At 39.7% G+C, this 9,627-nt stretch overlaps 2 non-coding genes across 2 annotated transcripts; both read left to right on the top strand.

Annotated features, from left to right (window-relative positions):
- Window positions 1-662: 662 nt before the first annotated feature.
- On the top strand, window positions 663-735 carry TRNAG-GCC (transfer RNA glycine (anticodon GCC)). The gene has a single exon. It is a non-coding gene; the product is annotated as a tRNA-Gly (tRNA).
- A 1,291-nt stretch (window positions 736-2,026) lies between these two features.
- On the top strand, window positions 2,027-2,099 carry TRNAR-CCU (transfer RNA arginine (anticodon CCU)). Its single transcript has one exon. It is a non-coding gene; the product is annotated as a tRNA-Arg (tRNA).
- The last annotated feature ends 7,528 nt before the right edge of the window (window positions 2,100-9,627 follow it).

Below are 9,627 nucleotides of genomic sequence, written 5' to 3'. Positions count from 1 at the left end.
TTTTCTGACTGACTCTTGGCTCATGTGATTAGATTGGCCCCACATGGATAATCTATGAAACTCTCCCTATCTCAAGGTCTATAACCTTAATCACATTGCCAAGTCCCTTTTGCCATATAAGGTAACATGTGCACAGGATCCAGGGATTAGGAGCTGGGCATTTTGGGGGGATCATTTTTCTGCCTACCACCGAGAGTAAACTGTTATTGTTATCTGATGCAATAGCCAAATAGAGTGAGGAATAAGAAAAGGACCTAAGACTTGGTGATTGGAAGTCTAAGGTACCCTTTGGGATAATTGCTTCCATGGAGTGATGAGGGCAGAGGGCAGCTTGCTGGGCTTAATGGAGGGTAAGGGTGGACAGGAGATAGTAGCAGAGTCATGCCGTACACAGAGCTCTGGGGTTATTGTTACTCAGAGGTAACAAGAGTTCAGTACTTGTTTACAAAGTGCAGACCTCTCTCTCCAGTAGTTTGGTGACAAAGTGAAGGAAAACAGAAGCACACCTGAAGACTTCTCCCTGGAGAAATAGAAATGGAGGATGAGCAGATGGGTGCCAGAAAAGGTAATTGAAGATAGCTGTTGAGGGTTTCTTTGGAGATGGAAAGGAGTAGGGCCAAGTCAAGTTGAAGGGTTGGCCTTAAAAAGGAGGAGCAGGGACTTCCCTGGTGGTCTAGTGGCTAAGACTCTGCACTGCCAATGTAGGGGGCCCAGGTTCGATCCCTGGTCAGGGAACTAGATCCCACATGCAGCAACTAAGAATTCTCATGCGGCAACGAAGATCCTGTGTGCCAAAACTAAGACCCAGCGCAGCCAAATAAATAAATAAATATTAAAAAAAGGGGTGGGTGGGAATCTTTGTACTTAATATACGAAGGAAGAAGAGGATATATGAAAACAGTCATTCAAAAGCAAAAAAGAAAAGAGATGGAGATGATTATGTCAGAGAGGTGGTGATCTTTGAAAGAGGATTGTGGTTATTTGTGTATATCCATGAGGGGTGTGGAGGGGTGGGACTGGGGAGATAGGAGCTTGAACTGAGAATCTGCCAGAAGTTCTGTTGTTTTTTTTGCAATAGGCTTCCTTTTTTTTTTTTTTTTTCCTGTTCCTCCATCACACGTGAGGCAGGTGATAGCCAACTCAAGTCTCCCAAGTGTGCAACTGCAACAACCAGGTCAGACTGATTAAACTCTTAATTCTAATTCTAAATTTTTTAGGAAGAAACAATTTGACTAGTTTGTCTTAGTTCAGATGTTCACTCTTAATCCAATCAGGCATGACTAAAAGGAGCCCGTACCTGGGAGCGTTTCATGGCAGTCATTTCCCAGAGGAGGTGATAAGGTAGTACCCCAGGAGCTTCAGTGCTGGTGGGATAGTTTTAACCAATATAATGAAACCAGTAAGGATGGAAACAGCGGATGAATGGCTGATGGTTGTAATAACAGCAATGATCATGATTAGATAACTACTGGAGCTGGGATTTGGGGGTTTATCCTGAGGGTTTCTGTGGATCACCGAATGGAAGAAAGCATGAGAGGCTATTTTTAAAAGGACTGTTTTAGGAGATTATATATATATATATATATATACTTTTTTAAGGAAAAAGGGAAAAAAAAAACACACCAGGGAAAAGAGGAGTTTGGAATGAGGAAATGAAAAGGGAAGGCAGCCCAGTTGACACCAGGTATTTTTGGCTAACCTCCATGACCAGGGCAGAGATCTCTTCCCTGGAGGTGGGCAGTGCTCACCCAAGATGCTCAGTCACACCTGGGATGGAGTGTTCCAGAAGCCAGGGTATAGTCTGCTAAGTTCAGAAAATCTGAACAGAGTAAAATGATGCTAGGCATTAATGTGGCTTCGCTCAGTGAATTTCCTTCCTTCAATTAAAAAGATTACTATCATTCTTATTAAATTAAATTATTTCATGTGTGAAGAAACCAATTTTCAAAAATCAAATTGCCTTATTGAGTGTTTTCTGGGCCAAAGTCACTGAAGACCAGAGTTCTAAAGATGATAACAATGGACTTCCCTGGTGGTCCAGTGGGTAAGACTCTGTGCTCCTAATGCAGGGGGCCCAGGTTCGATCCCTGGGCGGGGAACTAGATCCCGCGTGCGTGCCGCCAGTAAGAGTCTGCATCCCGCAACTAAGAACTAAGAGTCCACATGCTGCAACTAAAAGATCCCGCATGCCACAACGAAGAACCTGCGTGCCACAACTAAGACCCAGTGCAGCCAAAGTAAATTATCAAAATATAAAAAAAATAATAAAAAAATAGATATAAAAAAAATAAGGATGGTAACGAAAAGGCAACCTCAACATCCAGGTATGTAAACAAGATGATGGGAGACCCATGTACTCTACTCTGCACAACTACTGTGTTCCATTTTCATGGCATGTGTATCAGAGTCTACATGAATATTGAGGGCTGGTCACTGTGGGCATACCTGTTATGCTTCTCCTTGGAAACATAGTCACAAATGGGTTGAGACCCTTTCATGAATGAAGGGCAGGGAGGAAGCTCTAATTTTAGGAGTAATTCTACTTAAATATTTATGATGAGTTTCAAGTCACTGAGAATATTAGTTCTTAATGAGAACATCGATAGATCTATAGCTCAAATGAGGTGAAAGCCACTACTAGTTTTGTAATGCATCAGCTTAAATGGTCCACTGACACAAGTCCACACTTGACTTTCTTCATTATGCATTACCAAGGAGAAGAAATAAATCTCAGCCTGAGGTTTGCTGGAGCAAAATAATTCCCCTCAGTGGTATCTCTGTTATCCTAAATTTCATTCTTTTCTTGATGGCTGTATCAACACACACGGATCATCTTTGACTACAAAGTCAAGACTTGAGTGGATTTAACTTCTTTTCATAGGAAACTTCTTAAGTGGAGGCTTTTTGTGCCTAACCTTTTACGTCAATTGCTAAAGATGTTGCTTAACAGTGTTATAATTATGTATGAATTCAAAGCCAATTTAAGATCGAGTATCCATCTGGATATAGGTATGTTGTTAAGTATATATAGTTTGCCTTCAGTTGATAAGAAGAGTCTCGTCCATTGTTTTTACTTTTCATCATGCCTTTGAAGCCGAATCCGGCCTCTGTACCCCAGCACTGAATTAAATCTTGGAGACAGAGTTTTGGACAAAGTAGAAAAGAATAGCGTTATTGCTTTGCTAGGCAAAGGGGTCCACAATGAGCTAAAGCCCTCAAAACTCTGTGTCCCCACCTGGAGGGGGTAGTGAGGAGTTTTATAGTAATGGTTCAAAGAGGGGGGTGATCAGCTCGTGGACATTCTTCTGATTGGTTGGTGGTGAAGTAAGTGGGAGGCAGCATCATCATCCTTCTGGTTCCAAACGGTCTGTGGTCTATGTGCTTGTGGGCAGCATACTGTTAACTTCTCCCACCTGGTGGGGCTTCCTGCACAACAACAGCTCAAAGATATTGTTATGTATATCCCCTGAGGGGGGACCAGGACCCTGCCCCAAGGCTGCACTATTGTTCCTCTTGACTGCTCCTCCCTTGTCTCTGCATCTCCTCCCTTCCCTAATTAGCATCTGTTTGAACCTGCCCTTGGAACTCAGGGAAGGTCCTGGAGGCTGAATGAAGCCTATTTCCTACAAACAAGAAATGGGGGACACAGAAAGGCTTTTGTGCCCAGGAGCCTATGAGCCTTTTGTGCACCGTGTCCTGCTTGGTATCACTCATGATTGATTTCATTTAAAGAAGACCATACAATTAATACTTCTTAAAAATAAGGACATTATACTTTCCTCCTCTTCTGACATTTTCGAGAACATCTCTGTCCAATAGAACTTCCTGTGATGAAAGAAATGCTCTATGTTTGCACTGCCCAGCACAGCAGCCATGAGCCACGGATGGCCGCTAAGCACTTGACATGTGACCAGTATTCCTGAGAACTAAATTATTAATGTTCTTTAAATGTGATTAATTTAAACTTCAATTTAAGTAGCCACATTTGGCTACTTTGCACTTGAAATGTGGCTAGTGTGACTGAAGAACGGAATTTTTAACTTAAATTTAAATAGCCTCGTGTGGCTTTTGTCTTCCACATTGGACAGGGCAGATGTAGAATATTTTCATCACTGCAGGAAGTTCTGTTAGACATTTTGGTTCTAGATATAAAATTCTTCAAGAGCAGGGAGCGAGTAGTTGTCTCTGTAGCCCTCATTCCCTAAGGTGGTGTGAAGAACTCACTCGTACATGCATTTATTGCCTGATCAACTCCTTAATAGGAAGGCCTGCTTCTTGAAGGGCCCATTTTTCATTTCTGGCCTTTGATTCATTATAAAATGTACTTCTTTTTTTTTTTTTTTTTCTTGCGGTACGCGGGCTTCTCACTGTTGTGGCCTCTCCCGTTGTAGAGCACAGGCTCAGGATGCGCAGCAGCGGCCATAGCTCACTGGCCTAGCCACTCCGCGGCATGTGGGATCTTCCTGGACCGGGGCACGAACCCATGTCCCCTGCGGACTCTCTACCACTGCGCCACCAGGGAAGCCCTATAAAATGTACTTCTAACTCTTGCGGTTCCTTGCTGCTTTAGGATTGCTGTATTTCTCCTTCTCAGTTCTTACCTGGCTATTAGAGCTGGTTTCAGCCATGCAGTCGGATGCCTTTGTTAGTTTGCTCTGTTCCATTCCTGATAGATGGAAGTAATGAATTAAAAACAAACAAACAAACAATTTATAAAAACAAGTGTAGTATGTTAATCAGGGTATACAAATTCAGAGTATGATTTAAAGAAAATCTAATATTTAGATACAGAGGCACCTCTCAGGACACTTTATATGTAATGAATCCCTGCATAATCAAATTCTACTTTTTTGCAGGGCATGTTAATTATAATGAAACTTCCCTGAATTGACATGGGTTTCACAATGTTTTTGTGCTTCAGGTCTTCAAAAAAGCTTGGTATTCAAAGTCGCTGAAGGATGTCTGACTAGCCTGTTACTTGCCCAGCACATAAAGTTTTATCTCTGAAGATGGTTGAAATGTGCTTTTCTCCACACGGAGTGGGAAGTTTGAATGAAATGAGAGGGAATCATCACCCTCTGCTATGGCTACATGGACCCATAGATCAAATTCAATCACTGTTTTATAAGTGTGCTATGTACTGTAAAGCTGTATTGAGTTAACATCTGTAAGATAGGGTATGAGTCGTTTAAGAGAGGTCATACTAGATCAGAGATCATGCTCAGAAACAAATTTACCAAAGGGGGTCAGTGAGAATAGCTCACTATACAGAGTGGTTTATAGCAAGGGCTATACTGTTAGTAAGTCTGTTTGAGTTTGAATCCCAGATTACTAGGGGTGTGACCTTGGACCAATTACCTTTGTCTCTGTGCCTCAGTTTGGTCATCAATAAAATGAGGATGTTAGCAATAGCTATACTATAGGGTCATGTGACAATTAAAAGAGTAAGTTCTCAAAAAAAACACACCCTATTTATTATTACTACTACAAACTATTATTATTACTTTCCAGCTACACTTGACAAGGAGTGGAGAGTCTTAGAACACATTAATTAGATTGAGTCAGAGAAACCACCAACTAAGAATGAACAGTTAGGCTGTTTATCACAGACTAGAGAAAACACATTACTGCAATAAGCAAGGGAAAAAGAATCTGTAGAATCCTTTTCATGGCAGGAATACTTCTATGCATCCAGTTCATGTCTTCCCAGTGTCTTGTCAATGTAATTCTCTTTGTAGTGGAAAGCCTTCCCATTGTGCATTCTGTGTGTGGATGTCTCGTCTCCTCTGTTCTTCCTTTCCTCCCAGCGTTATTTCCTGGATCAGGGATTGAGCTGAAGAGCTATACTGTAAATTCTAAGGTGGCAGCACACAGGTGATTTGTGGTATTGAGGGATTTCTGAATCCCTTTACTCTTCATAGCCAGGTGACATGAACACACTGGACTTATCCCCAGTTCTAGGCATAGGAGATCTGTAAGTGTCCTCAGACCCACACTTTAGGACTTGCTATGAGGTGCTAACCATCTTGCTAATCTAACCCTTGTGATTTGCCTCCGTTTAGGAAATGGAAATTTCTGGTTTGTTGATTTTAACCTAGTTCTCCTTCTTCCCAGCTCCCTGAGTTGGAGCTTTGACCTTGATTTCTGAAATGCCTTCCTGGCATAAGGTTTTCTTCCAAGAATTCAGTGACTGGGGTTCTCCTACATTTTAGTGGCCTCTTTCCTGTCTGGGCTTCTGCATATAGCCCACCCTAAATTCCTTATCACTTCCTTCCCATTTCATATTGGAACCTTTGGTACCCCTCATATTGGGGCCTACTGTCTGTTGCTCTGACAGGAAATTGCTACAGTCCAGAAACATTATGCTTTATTGGAGGCATTTTCCTCAAGTCTACTCTGCCTGGTGAGGAGGAAAGTGTTTGGTCTGGTTCCCTTTCATTGGCTCATCTGGTCCATGGGCTTGGTCCCACCCATGCCATGCTCAGGATGTCTGACCAAGAGACCCTCAGTGAAACTATACACATTATTTTTTCATTCTACTAATACTTATTGTGCATCCACTTTGTACTATTCTAGACACAGGAGATACTGCAGAGAGCAAAAAAGAAGTCTCATCCTCATGAAACTCAGATATCAACATTTTTTGGGCATGAGTGATTTGATTGGGAATTTTCTACTGCTGTGTGGATGCCAATTTGTAGAGATTTTTGCAGTGCATATAATCTACTTAAAAATATTCAATATAATATTTAATAACTATAAGAATTCACTTTTAACTGTCCTATGTTGTTTATAATGCACCACTTTTTTACTGTAGTTACCAAGTTACCAAGTTCAACTAGATAGGTGTGTGTGTGTGGCAGTGGTGAGGAGCTCTGGCTGATTATATTCATATTTAATAGAGTCTGATTGGTCTAAATGTCCAATCAACTATGCACATTCAAAAGACAGAAATTTTCTCTCTTGTGGTAAAGTAGTAGTATATTTTTTTAAATAAAAAAATATTATATAATATTTGTTTTAGGTTAATATCCGATATTATCAGTTTAGAAGGTTCTATATATCAAATGCAGTAAAAAATGCTTTATCTCACCCCCAAAAGGATGAACATGCATGCACATTTATATTGTATATTATATGCAAGCCACTCATGCATTAGCATCTTCACGGTAGATTATAGAGGGTTCTGCAAGAAACTCTTCTTTTATTCAAACTGAACCAGCAGACAGAAATCTCAGCTAATGGTTGTAATTCAATGATACCTAAAATAATTGGTTTGAAATTCAACAGGGTAACTTTTGTCTTCCCTAATATCAGTCAACTACATAATCTGAGTTTGCTGGTTCATCATCATCGGGATGGAGGTGGTTGTGTTAAACCAGCTGTCACGTAGTATGTACTCATGTGTTCTAACTACTGAATAACTGTTCCATTTGAATAGAATCCATGCATCATACTGTTCTTTAAAAAAATTGTAAAATACACATAACATAAAATTTACCATCTTAACCATTCTTAAGTGTACAGTTCAGTGGCATTTAAGTGCATTCACATTTTGTGCTGCCGTCACCACTTTGTTTTTGGCTGCGCAGCTTGTGGGAGTTTAGTTTCCCAACCAGGGACTGAACCCGGACCCTTGGCAGGTTTATCCATGTTGCAACCTGTGTCAGAATTTCCTTCCTTTTTAAGGCTGAATAATATTTTATTGTGTACATATACCACATTTTGTTTATCCATCCAGTTGTCAATGGACACGTGTGTTCCTTCTACCTTTTGGCTCCTGGGAATAATGCTGCTAAAAACATGGGTATGTAAATCTCTCCAAGTTCCTGCTTTCAGTTCTTTTGGGCATATACCCAGAAGTGCAATCGCTGGATCATATGGTAATTTTGAGGAACTGCTATACTGTTTTCCACAGCAGCTGTACCATTTTACATTCCCTTGAAGAGTACACAAGAATTCCAGTTACTCCACATCCTGCTGACATTTGTCATCTGTTTTTTTTAAGTTTGCAAGGACTTCTTTTTTTTTATTTTATATTGGAGTATAATTGATTAACAATGTTGTGTTAGTTTCAGGTGTACAGCAAAGTTGTACATATACATGTAACTATTCTTTTTCAAATTCTTTTCCCATTTAGGTTATTACAGAATATTGAGCAGAGTTCCCTGTGCTATACAGTAGGTCCTTGTTCGTTATCTATTTTAAATATAACAGTGTGTACATGTCAATCCCAAACTTCCAGTCTATCCCTCCTCCCCACCCTTCACCCCTGGTAACCATAAGTTCATTCTCTAAGTCTGTTTCTGTTTTGTAAATAAGTTCATTTGTATCATTTTTTTTAAGATTCCGCAGATAAGTGATATCATGTGATATTTGTCTTTCTCTGTCTGACTTAATTCACTTAGTATGATAATCTGCATGTCCATTCATATTGCTGCAGATGGCATTATTTCATTCTTTTTAATGGCTGAGTAATATTCCATTGTGTATACATACAACATCTTCTTTATCCATTCATCTGTTGATGGACATTTATGTTGCTTCCATGTCTTGGCTATTGTAAACAGTGCTGCAATGAACACTGGGGTGCACTTATCCTTTTGAACCATGTTTTCTCTGGATATATGCCCAGGAGAGGGATTGCTGGATCATATGGTAGTTCTATTTGTAGTTTTTTAAGGAACCTCCATATTTTTCTCCATAGTGGCTATACCAATTTTATTCCCACCAACAGTGTAAGAGGGTTCCCTTTTTTCCACACCCTCTTCAGCAGCACTTATTGTTTGTAGACTCTTTGATAATGGCCATTCTGACTGTTGTGAGGTGATATCTCATTGTAGTTCCGATTTGTATTTCTCTAATAATCAACGATGTTGAACATCTTTTCATGTGCCTCTTGGCTATCTGTATGTCTTCTTTGGAGAAATGTCTGTTTAGGTCTTCTGCCCATTTTTTGATTGAGTTTGTTTTTATGGGTATGAGGTGGTTTTGATTTGCATCTCTCTAATGATTAATGATGTTGAGCATATTCTCATGTGCTTATTGGCCATTCATATCTCTTCCTTGAAGAAATGTCTGTTCAAGTCTTTTTTTAATTGCATTGTTTTGTTGTTGTTGACTTGTAGGAATTTATTATATATTCTAGATATTAACCTCTATCAATTATATGATTTGCAAATATTTTCTCCTATTTGGTAGGTTGCCTTTTCACTCTGTTTATTGTGTCCTTTGATGCACAGAAGTTTTAAATTTGGTATAGTCCAATTCATCTAACTTTTCTTTTGTTGCCTGTGCTTTTGGTGTCATATCCAAGAAGTAATTACTAAATCCAATGTCATGAAGATTTTCCCCTCTGTTTTTATCTCAGCATTTTATAGATTTAGCTTTTATATTTAGGTCTTCGATGCATTTTTAAATTAATTTTGGTATATGGTATAAGGTAAGGGTTCAACTTTATTCTTTTGCATGTAGGTATCCAGTTTTCTGAACACCATTTGTTAAAAAGACTGTCCTTTCCTCACTGAATGGTCTTAGCACCCTTGTCAGCAATCACTTGGCCAAATGTATTAGGATTTATTTGGGCTGTCTGTTCTATTTCATTAATCTACATGTCTGCCTATCTTT

The sequence above is a fragment of the Globicephala melas genome, chromosome 4 (genome assembly GCF_963455315.2).
Source record: "Globicephala melas chromosome 4, mGloMel1.2, whole genome shotgun sequence".
NCBI lineage: Eukaryota > Metazoa > Chordata > Mammalia > Artiodactyla > Delphinidae > Globicephala > Globicephala melas.
The sequence above is the reverse complement of the archived record's forward strand: the minus strand, read 5'-3'. Positions and strand labels throughout refer to the sequence as shown.